Here is a 12,077-nt window from a genome sequence, read left to right on the forward strand (position 1 = left end):
TCAAGCAGCCCAATATGCATATAATGAGAGTCCCTAAATGAAAGTGAGGTGGGGAGGCAGAAAAATGTTTGAAGAAATAATGGCCAAAATTTTTCCAAATTTCATAAAAATTGTAAACCTAAAGATCTAATGATTTAGGATTCATTTCAATGAATGAATCCTAAATACAAGAAAGATAAAGCTATAGTAAGGCACATTATATAAACAAACTGCTCAAAATCAGTGGTAAACAGAAAATCTTATCTCTAGCTGGGAACAGCTAGAGAAGTAACATATTATTTACAGAGGAAAGCATAGGGATGTCAACAGATTTCATAAGAAAAAAATGCAAACAACAAGACAAGTCAAGCAGCATCTTTTAAATTCTTAAAGAAAATTGCTGTTAACCTGCAATTCTACACCCGGGAAACATACCTTTCAAAAATGAAGGCAAAATAAAGACTTCATGACCAGGTGATTTGCACTAAAAGAAATGTTAAAGGAGGTCTTTCAGACAGCAGGAACACAGTAGGTCAATCTGGCTGCACACAAGTAAAGGGCACTGAAAATTGTAACTACGGGGTAAATATATAACATTTTAAAAATTTAAAATATTTTTAAAAGGTAATTTACCGTTTAAATAAAAACAAAAATTTATTGAGATTTCTATATCATATGTTTAAGTAAAATGTATGATAATAACATGAAATAAATTTAAAAATGCACTTTATCAAAATATGTGGGATGCTGATAAAGCAGTACTTTGAGAAAAGTTTATAGCACTAAACACCTGTGTTTAAAAAAAAAAAAGAAACAAGAAAGGTCTCAAGTCAATGACTTTGCTTTATACCTTTTTTAAAAAAAAACCTAGAAAAAAAGGAGATCAAAACCCAAAGTAAGCAGAAGAAATGAGGTAATAAAGATTGAGTAGAAATCAATGAAACAGAAAACAAAAACAACAGAGCAAATCAATGAAACCAAAAGTTGGTTCCTTGAGAAAATTAATAAAATTGATATACCTCTAACCAGACTGATCAGAAAAAAAAAATAGAACACAAACATCTAATACCAGGAATGAAAGAGGAACTATCACTACAGATACTATAGATACATAAAGAAAGAAAATATTATGCCTTTGACATCATAAATAAAATTTAAAAATTCCTCGAAAGATACAACCAAAGTTCACTCAAGAGGAAATGGATAACACAAATAGCCTTATATCTTATTAATGAAACGGAACAAAGCTTTACTAACTTTTTATGTTTTTAAGGAAGCTATGTTTGGGACCTAAGCCAAAAACAAAATTGCAAGAATATAAAATTTCAGTTAGAGTGTCATATTCAGGCAAAATGCTAAAAATCTCATGTCTGAGAAAGAAAAGGCAGTTTTAAAAGTAGTAATAATAAGTAAAACATAAAAACAAAAGTTTTAGACAGTAAAACACATATACAGTCTAGTTGAAAGTATAATCTGTTATAATATGACATCTATAATATACATTTCCAGTTTTCCTTCTGGATATCACCAATACCATATGTATTAAATATTACCAAAGAGGAGGTACCCTATAAAACAGAATCACTTCAATTTTATAAACTCTGAGAACCTATCTTAATATTTGACTTATATAAATTAAAAATGTTACCATGTTCAGATAAATGATCTTCCGAAATTTGCTTGGTTTAATGTATCCCACAACATACATGGGAAATAATGATGCTATCTGAAATAATATAAAAAAGCAAAAGTGAAAAAATACAGAAAACTAACACTTTACTATTCACAGGCAAAGTACATATAAGAGGAGGGCTACAGTTCTAATAACGGTAAGCAAAGGAATTTGAACCAACCTTCCCACTAAGAACTAGAATGGCTTAGGAAAAATATAAATATATAAATAAAAATATTTTAAAAATATGCACAAAAGCCACAGACTATTAACAAAGCAAATGAGGAATTAAAAAGATAGATGGCAATCTATATCAATGAGCATGACATTTTGGGCCACTTTTCTCCCAGAGGTATCTGCCAATTTCAACAGAGGCAGATGCCTGCCAGCTGAGAGGCAGTTGGGAGACCAACAAGCTGAGCAGGCATTTCAGCAGATTCAGCAGTCAGAGTGCACCAAGAAGGGTGCTTTAGTTTGGAGTTTCAAAAGGCCATGCTATAACAGTGAACCAGAAATCAAGCAGCCCTGAGAAAGACTGAAACCCATCTACGGATCATCTCAATCTGATTGCATGAAGGTGGTTCAAGATTTATTAGTGCTTTTTACTTGCCTCTCCAATTTTTCATGTGTAATGTCCAGCACCAAATCAAAAATAACCCAGCACAGATGGAGATAAGACACTATCACTAACACAATAGAAACAGAGCCACAGAAGATTTAGATCAGGGATTAGCACATTTGTTATATAAAAGGCCAGATAATAAATATGTTATGCTTTGTTGGTCACATACAGTCTCTTGTATATTCTTTTTCTATTTTTGTTCTATAACCCTTTAAATATATAAAAACTATTCTTAGCTTGGAGATCACTCAAACACTTGTCTGGCATAATCAGATATGTCTTTAGTTTTGCTTCAAATGCTCAAGGAAATAACTGATAGGATTGAAAATTCCAGGAGAGCATAGAAGTCATAAAAAAAAAATTGGGCCAGGCATGGTGGCTCACGCCTATAATCCCAGCATTTTGGGAGGCCAAGATAGGAGGACTGCTTGAACCCAGGAGTTCAAGAGCAGCCTGGGCAAGATGGTGATACCTCATCTCTAGAAAAAATTTAAAAATTAGCCAGGTGTGGTGGCACAATGAACTAATTTTAACCTTAATCTATGAAAAACACAATTAAGAATAAAATCTTAAAGTACTCTCAGAAAATAACATTGAATTATTCCTCTGTAAGCATGAAATGCACACATACAAACAAAACTATATACATTAGTAAAGAAAAATAAAAGCCTAGTATATATCCAGAGAATGGCTAGAAAATCATCACAACAATATCAAACTTACCCAATAGCTTCTTCTTCTTCTTTTTTTTTTTTTTTAACTGAGTCTCGCTCTGTCACCCAGGCTGGAGTGCAGTGGTGCGATCTCGGTACATTGCAACCTCCGCCTCCCCCTGGGTTCAGGCAATTCTCTGCCTCAGCCTCCCGAGTAGCTGAGATTACAGGTGCCCGCCACCATGCCCGGCTAATTTTTTTGTATTTTTAGTAAAGACAGGGTTTCACCATCTTGGCCAGGCTAGTCTTGAACTCCTGACCTTGTGATCCACCTGCCTCAGCCTCCCAAAGTGCAAGAATTACAGGCGTGAGCCATCGAGCCTGACCCCAAAGAGCGTCTTAGTTTCATCAGTACCACTGGATTAATAAATTTGCTTGCAATGAAGTGATGCTCATTAAAAATCTATTCTACTCTGTTGGCATGTGCAAATAATGAAAACCATAGAATAATGTCTGTGTTATAACCTGAAAGGGGCCAACTATCATGAAGTAAAACAGAGGGAATACTTTAAACATGCAGCACCAATTGAGCTGGGGTTATAATTTCGTTCTTTGTAGGCTATTGGCAGCATGAGACTTCTTGGCAGAATTTCTCACTTCCAATATAGAATATTATTATTATCATCAGCATTTGTTATGCAGGCAGGAGCTCTGATGGAAAATCTTAGTATCATGAAATTTCATCAAAATTCTCCATTTACTCTCTGCTTCCCCAATTCAGTTTCTTGGTACTAGTTACGTAGTTGCTTTGGAAACAGGATATAGGCTCAGCTCACTTAAGCAATGATGAGCTTTATGATTAAAGCTCACAGAAATGGTGCCAGGTAAAATTCTGCTCCACAGACAAAACAGCCAACATTTAGCTGGATTAGAAGCAGAAGGTCCTGCTGTGAAGAGTAGGACTGGCCCTTAGCATGCTGTGTAGCTTGGCACCCAGAATCATTCCCAGGACAAAAGGAAAATCTATAGGTAGATATATACAGATATTATCTCAAACACCAAAAATAACATTTGTGAATAAAAGTAACAGAAAAACTCTTTCACATGTCGAGCCTTAAAATCTGTCAAACTAGTCAATACAGTAAAAAAATGTGGAATTATATTATTTCATAAAAATCATACCTTTAAGTAAACTTTATTCCCTATTTTGAAAATCTTTTAGGGCATAAATGTAATCATATTTAAAAATTTCTAAGGGAACAACCAAGTGCATCTTGCATTCAACTTAATTAATATATGCAAAGGAATATAAATCATTCTATTACAAAGATACATGCACCCATGTGTTCACTGCAGCACTATTCACAATAGCAAAGACATGGAATTAACCCAAATGCCTATCAGTGACAGACTGGATAAAGAAAATGTGGTACATATACACCATGGAACACTACACAGCCATAAAAAGGAATGAGATCAGGTCCTTTGCAGGGACATGGATGGAGCTGGAGGCCATTATCCTCAGCAACAGGAACAGAAAACCAAACACCACATGTTCTCACTTATAAGTGGTTGCTGAACAATGAGAATACATGGACACAGGGAGGGGAACAACACACACTGGGGCCTGTCGGGGGATGGGGTGGGGAGAGCATTAGGCAAAATAGTTAATGCATGCTGGGCTTAATATCTAGGTGATGGGTTGATAGGTGCAAAAACCACCATGGCATACATTTACCTATATAACAAAGCTGTACATCCTGCACATGTACTCCAGAACTTAAAATAAACATAAAAATGAATTTAAAAAATCATCTTACCTGTGTAAAACGTATAAACTGAGCAAATTGCCAGGGAAGCATAAAAGCAACATTGGAAAGACAGAGTGCAACGAAGGGCCTTCTATCGTTGCTCGAGGTCCTTAATAGAATTGATACCAATAAGTTTCACCCTAAAAAAACAGTCTGTCACTGAAAAGAAAGACTAATTGCAAAATGATAAAATCTAAATTATTCCATTACCTTTACTATAATACAACAAAATATAGTTAACTTTTTAAAGTATACTAAAAAGAAATTCAAATATTTCATGGTTTGCATGAAGCAATCAAAATTAGAGTTTTAAAAATAACATTGTAATTTACCATTAAATATTTTAAATACAAAAGCTCCTTTTCCTCTACATATGTATGACATTAGAAATTTAATACTCCAGCAAGGAGGTCAGAAAACAGGACACAGCGCTGCCCCTGCACACCTCAATATGCTTCTCCTGTATGTGTAGCAACAACTTTTATATAACAGCACTTTTCTGTTTCAAGAAACATTGAAGAGAAATGTAAGTGCTGACAAAGTAATAAGTTAACAACTATGGGAAAAATTTAAAGAAAAAGAATCTTAAAAAATTAAAAAATCATTCTAGAATTCAGCTGAAGCATGTGGAAGTTTAAATTGTCCATTCTGCATTACTGAGATGTATTGGGAACCAATACCTTTTACCACAGAGAATTATAGTAACTTTTAGATAAGAAAAAAGACCACACAAACATTTTACCTAAATAATAAAACTGTAACTGCTCCTTTTATAAATGCTGTGTTGGATTTTGATGAATCTTTGTACAATCGTATATAAATTTTCAAAAACGAAATTCTAAATGTTCATATTGTTTATTAATGTTATCATAAAACTCATTATGTACTTTGTAATATTTTTCAAACAAAAATTACTTTTGACTAATATACAGAGTATAGCACATGCACTGAATGATACAACCCTAAATGTTCTCATTAAGACATTTTATTCCATGAAACCCATGACTGATGAGACTGGTATCACCTCAAAAAAATAAAAATAACCCACCTTCCTAGGGATTAAACTGGGAATGAATAGCAAGGAGTGATGAAGAATAGGCAGCTTCCATCACCTAATCTTTGAGAGAAGGCAAAGTGTAGAGCAAAGATATAGAAATCTGAATGAGGAGGAGGTTCCTAAATCCAAATTCAACCCCAGAATATACTTGTCAGGTTGGTAAGAAATCAGAAGTTAGCCTGCTCCATTCTCAAGGTTTGTGCCACCCCAGTACACTACTATTTACCACTCTTCAATTAGCTTTATCTGAGTGCCACAAATATTTGCATGGACGTGTGCAGTGTTCTGTGGTTAAAGAGATAAATATGGCATGGTCCCTGTTTCCAGTGGTACTTTTAAATACATATAATTGGCTGGGCACAGTGGCTCACACCTGTAATCCCAGCATTTTGGGAGGCTGAAGCGGGCAGATCACTTGAAGTCAGGAGTTCAAGACCAGCCTGGACAACATGGCAAAACCCTGCCTCTACCAAAAATACAAAAACTAGGTAGGGGTGGTGGTGTGCTTCTGTAATCCCAGCTACTTGGGAGGCTGAGGCAGGAGAATCACTTGAACCCGAGAAGCAGAGGTTGCAGTGAGCCGATCGTACCACTGCACTCCAGCCTGGGTGACAGAGCAAGACTTTATCTCTAAAGAAATAAATAAATAAAAATTTGTGTATGTGTGGATGATTCATAAATTTACTGTTTTAAAAAACAAGGAAGAAAAACAAGTGATTTTTATATAAGGCAGAATCTGCCAGGGACTAGTAGGTGAAGAATGGGGTCCTCTGGGAGTTTGGAGGAGATAGTGATCCTTATTTCATTCAGTGAGAGTTCTCATTAGTATTCTATCAAACTTATTTCTCTGATAAGGCTATTTATACTATTCTACCACATATGGTTTTTTTTTGTTCATTTCTCAGACCTCTTAAATATCTAAAATGCTTATAAACGTAATCCCTACAAAAAAAGTGTATCCAAAAAAAAAAGTTTGAAATGAAACTGGTTGTCCTGTTATAAACATTGGTTGTTCAGAAATGCTTCATAAATACGTGAATATATGTACTCTTTATCCATCTAACTCCGCATTTCCCAAATTCATTTGCACACAGAACACTTTTTTCATGGCACATTCATCAAAACCACAGGTTAGAAAACAATGTCAGAGTACCTAAACTTTGAAGAGAAAATGTAATTGTTTCTCAAAAACTTTTGAATCTTGGCAAACTATATACAAACACATACCTTTTGGTTTATTAAAATATTGTAGTTATCTAAAACCTGTAGCCTACACTCTTAAATGGAGAGCAATTTTTACATAGGAATTTTGAATTATTTTCTTAACTCTATACTCAATTTACTTTTAAAATAACTAAAAAATGGTCTAAATTTGGTAATTACAACTTCATAGGTTGAAGTATATATATAAAATATATATATTTACATATTTTTTTTTAGAGGGAGTCTCACTCTGTTGCCCACGCTGGAGTGCAGTGGCACAATCTTGGCTCACTGCAACCTCCGCCTCCCGGGTTCAAGCAATTCTCCTGCCTCAGCCTCCCAAGTAGCTGGGATTACAGATGCACACCACCATGCCTGGCTAACTTTTGTATTTTAGTAGAGACAGGGTTTCACCATGTTGGCCAGGCTGGTCTCGAACTCCTGACCTCAAGTGATCCGCCCACCTCAGCCTCCCAAAGTGCTGAATTGAAGCATATTTTAAGAAACTTGGGGGGAGGAGCCAAGATGGCCGAATAGGAACAGCTCCGGTCTACAGCTCCCAGCGCGAGCGACGCAGAAGACGGGTGATTTCTGCATTTCCATCTGAGGTACCATGTTCATCTCACTAGGGAGTGCCAGACAGTGGGCGCAGGTCAGTGGGTGAGTGCACCGTGCGCCAGCCGAAGCAGGGGCGAGGCATTGCCTCACTCGGGAAGCGCAAGGGGTCAGGGAGTTCCCTTTCCAGGGGTGACAGACGGCACCTGGAAAATCGGGACACTCCCACCCGAATACTGTGCCTCTCCGACGGGCTTAGGAAACGGTGCCCCAGGAGAGTATAGCCCACACCTGGCTCAGAGGGTCCTACGCCCACGGAGTCTCGCTGATTGCTAGCACAGCAGTCTGAGATCAAACAGCAAGTCGGCAGCGAGGCTGGGGGAGGGGCGCCCGCCATTGCCCAGGCTCCCTTAGGTAAACAAAGCAGCCGGGAAGCTTGAACTGGGCGGAGCCCACCACAGCTCAAGGAGGCCTGCCTGCCTCTGTAGGCTCCACCTCTGGGGGCAGGGCACAGACAAACAAAAAGACAGCAGTAACCTCTGCAGACTTAAATGTCCCTGTCTGACAGCTGTGAGGAGAGCAGTGGTTCTCCCAGCACGCAGCTGGAGATCTGAGAACAGGCTGACTGCCTCCTCAAGTGGGTCCCTGGCCCCTGACCCCCGAGCAGCCTAACTGGGAGGCACCCCCCAGCAGGGGCAGACTGACACCTCACACGGCCGGCCAGGTACTCCAACAGACCTGCAGCTGAGGGTCCTTTCTGTTAGAAGGAAAACTAACAGAAAGGACATCCACACCAAAAACCCATCTGTACATCACCATCATCAAGACCAAAAGTAGATAAAACCACAAAGATGGGGAAAAAACAGAGCAGAAAAACTGGAAACTCTAAAAAGCAGAGTACCTCTCCTCCTCCAAAGGAACGCAGTTCCTCACCAGCAACGGAACAAAGCTGGACGGAGAATGACTTTGACGAGCTGAGAGAAGAAGGCTTCAGACGATCAAATTACTCCGAGCTACGGGAGGATATTCAAACCAAAGGCAAAGAAGTTGAAAACTTTGAAAAAAATTTAGAAGAATGTATAACTAGAATAACCAATACAGAGAAGTCCTTAAAGGAGCTGATGGAGCTGAAAACCAAGGCTCGAGAACTACGTGAAGAATGCAGAAGCCTAAGGAGCCGATGCGATCAAATGGAAGAAAGGGTATCAGCCCTGGAAGATGAAATGAATGAAATGAAGCGAGAAGGGAAGTTTAGAGAAAAAAGAATAAAAAGAAATGAGCAAAGCCTCCAAGAACTGTGGGACTATGTGAAAAGACCAAATCTACGTCTGATTGGTGTACCTGAAAGTGACGGGGAGAATGGAAACAAGTTGGAAAACACTCTGCAGGATATTATCCAGGAGAACTTCCCCAATCTAGCAAGGCAGGCCAACATTCAGATTCAGGAAATACAGAGAACGCCACAAAGATACTCCTCGAGAAGAGCAACTCCAAGACACATAATTGTCAGATTCACCAAAGTTGAAATGAAGGAAAAAATGTTAAGGGCAGCCAGAGAGAAAGGTCGGGTTACCATCAAAGGGAAGCCCATCAGACTAACAGCGGATCTCTCGGCAGAAACCCTACAAGCCAGAAGAGAGTGGTGGCCAATATTCAACATTCTTAAAGAAAAGAATTTTCAACCCAGAATTTCATATCCTGCCAAACTAAGCTTCATAAGTGAAGGAGAAATAAAATACTTTATAGACAAGCAAATGCTGAGAGATTTTGTCACCACCAGGCCTGCCCTAAAAGAGCTCCTGAAGGAAGCACTAAACATGGAAAGGCACAACCGGTACCAGCCACTGCAAAATCATACCGAAATGTAAAGACCATCGACACTAGGAAGAGACTGCATCAACTAATGAGCAAAATAACCAGCTAACATCATAATGACAGGATCAGATTCACACATAACAATATTAACTTTAAATGTAAATGGACTAAATGCTCCAATTAAAAGACACAGACTGGCAAATTGGATAAAGACTCAAGACCCATCAGTGTGCTGTATTCAGGAAACCCATCTCACGTGCAGAGACACACATAGGCTCAAAATAAAAGGATGGAGGAAGATCTACCAAGCAAATGGAAAACAAAAAAAGGCAGGGGTTGCAATCATAGTCTCTGATAAAACAGACTTTAAACCAACAAAGATCAAAAGAGACAAAGAAGGCCATTACATAATGGTAAAGGGATTAATTCAACAAGAAGAGCTAACTATCCTAAATATATATGCACCCAATACAGGAGCACCCAGATTCATAAAGCAAGTCCTGAGTGACCTACAAAGAGACTTAGACTCCCACACATTAATAATGGGAGACTTTAACACCCCACTGTCAACATTAGACAGATCAACGAGACAGAAAGTCAACAAGGATACCCAGGAATTGAACTCAGCTCTGCACCAAGCGGACCTAATAGACATCTACAGAACTCTCCACCCCAAATCAACAGAATATACATTTTTTTCAGCACCACACCACACCTATTCCAAAATTGACCATATACTTGGAAATAAAGCTCTCCTCAATAAATGTAAAAGAACAGAAATTATAACAAACTCTCTCTCAGATCACAGTGCAATCAAGCTAGAACTCAGGATTAAGAATCTCACTCAAAACCGCTCAACTACATGGAAACTGAATAACCTGCTCCTGAATGACTACTGGGTACATAACGAAATGAAGGCAGAAATAAAGATGTTCTTTGAAACCAACGAGAACCAAGACACAACATACCAGAATCTCTGGGATGCATTCAAAGCAGTGTGTAGAGGGAAATTGATAGCACTAAATGCCCACAAGAGAAAGCAGGAAAGATCCAAAATTGACACCCTAACATCACAATTAAAAGAACAAGAAAAGCAAGAGCAAACACATTCAAAAGCTAGCAGAAGGCAAGAAATAACTAAAATCAGAGCAGAACTGAAGGAAATAGAGACACATAAAACCCTTCAAAAAATTAATGAATCCAGGAGCTGGTTTTTTGAAAGGATCAACAAAATTGATAGACCGCTAGCAAGACTAATAAAGAAAAAAAGAGAGAAGAATCAAATAGATGCAATAAAAAATGATAAAGGGGATATCACCACCAATCCCACAGAAATACAAACTACCATCAGAGACTATTACAAGCACCTCTATGCAAATAAACTAGAAAATCTAGAAGAAATGGATAAATTCCTGGACACATACACCCTCCCAAGACTAAACCAGGAAGAAGTTGAATCTCTGAATAGACCAATAACAGGAGCTGAAATTGTGGCAATAATCAATAGCTTACCAACCAAAAAAAGTCCAGGACCAGATGGGTTCACAGCCGAATTCTACCAGAGGTACAAGGAGGAGCTGGTACCATTCCTTCTGAAACTATTCCAATCAATAGAAAAAGAGGGAATCCTCCCTAACTCATTTTATGAGGCCAACATCATCCTGATACCAAAGCCTGGCAGAGACACAACAAAAAAAGAGAATTTTAGACCAATATCCTTGATGAACATTGATGCAAAAATCCTCAATGAAATACTGGCAAACAGAATCCAGCAGCACATCAAAAAGTTTATCCACCATGATCAAGTGGGCTTCATCCCTGGGATGCAAGGCTGGTTCAATATACGCAAATCAATAAATGTAATCCAGCATATAAACAGAACCAAAGACAAAAACCACATGATTATCTCAATAGATGCAGAAAAGGCCTTTGACAAAATTCAACAACCCTTCATGCTAAAAACTCTCAATAAATTAGGTATTGATGGGACATATCTCAAAATAATAAGAGCTATTTATGACAAACCCACAGCCAATATCATACTGAATGGGCAAACACTGGAAGCATTCCCTTCGAAAACTGGCACAAGACAGGGATGCCCTCTCTCACCACTTCTATTCAACATAGTGTTGGAAGTTCTGGCCAGGGCAATTAGGCAGGAGAAGGAAATCAAGGGTATTCAAGTAGGAAAAGAGGAAGTCAAATTGTCCCTGTTTGCAGATGACATGATAGTATATCTAGAAAACCCCACTGTCTCAGCCCAAAAACTCCTTAAGCTGATAAGCAACTTCAGCAAAGTGTCAGGTTACAAAATCAATGTGCAAAAATCACAAGCATTCTTATACATCAATAACAGACAGACAGAGAGCCAAATCATGAGTGAACTCCCATTCACAATTGCTTCAAAGAGAATAAAATACCTAGGAATCCAACTTACAAGGGATGTGAAGGACCTCTTCAAGGAGAACTACAAACCACTGCTCAAGGAAATAAAAGAGGATACAAACAAATGGAAGAACATTCCATGCTCATGGGTAGGAAGAATCAATATCATGAAAATGGCCATCCTTCCCAAGGTAATTTACAGATTCAATGCCATCCCCATCAAGTTACCAATGACTTTCTTCACAGAATTGGAAAAAACTACTTTAAAGTTCATATGGAACCAAAAAAGAGCCCGCATCGCCAAGTCAATCCTAAGCCAAAAGAA

This window comes from Pongo pygmaeus, chromosome 6 (genome assembly GCF_028885625.2).
Source record: "Pongo pygmaeus isolate AG05252 chromosome 6, NHGRI_mPonPyg2-v2.0_pri, whole genome shotgun sequence".
NCBI lineage: Eukaryota > Metazoa > Chordata > Mammalia > Primates > Hominidae > Pongo > Pongo pygmaeus.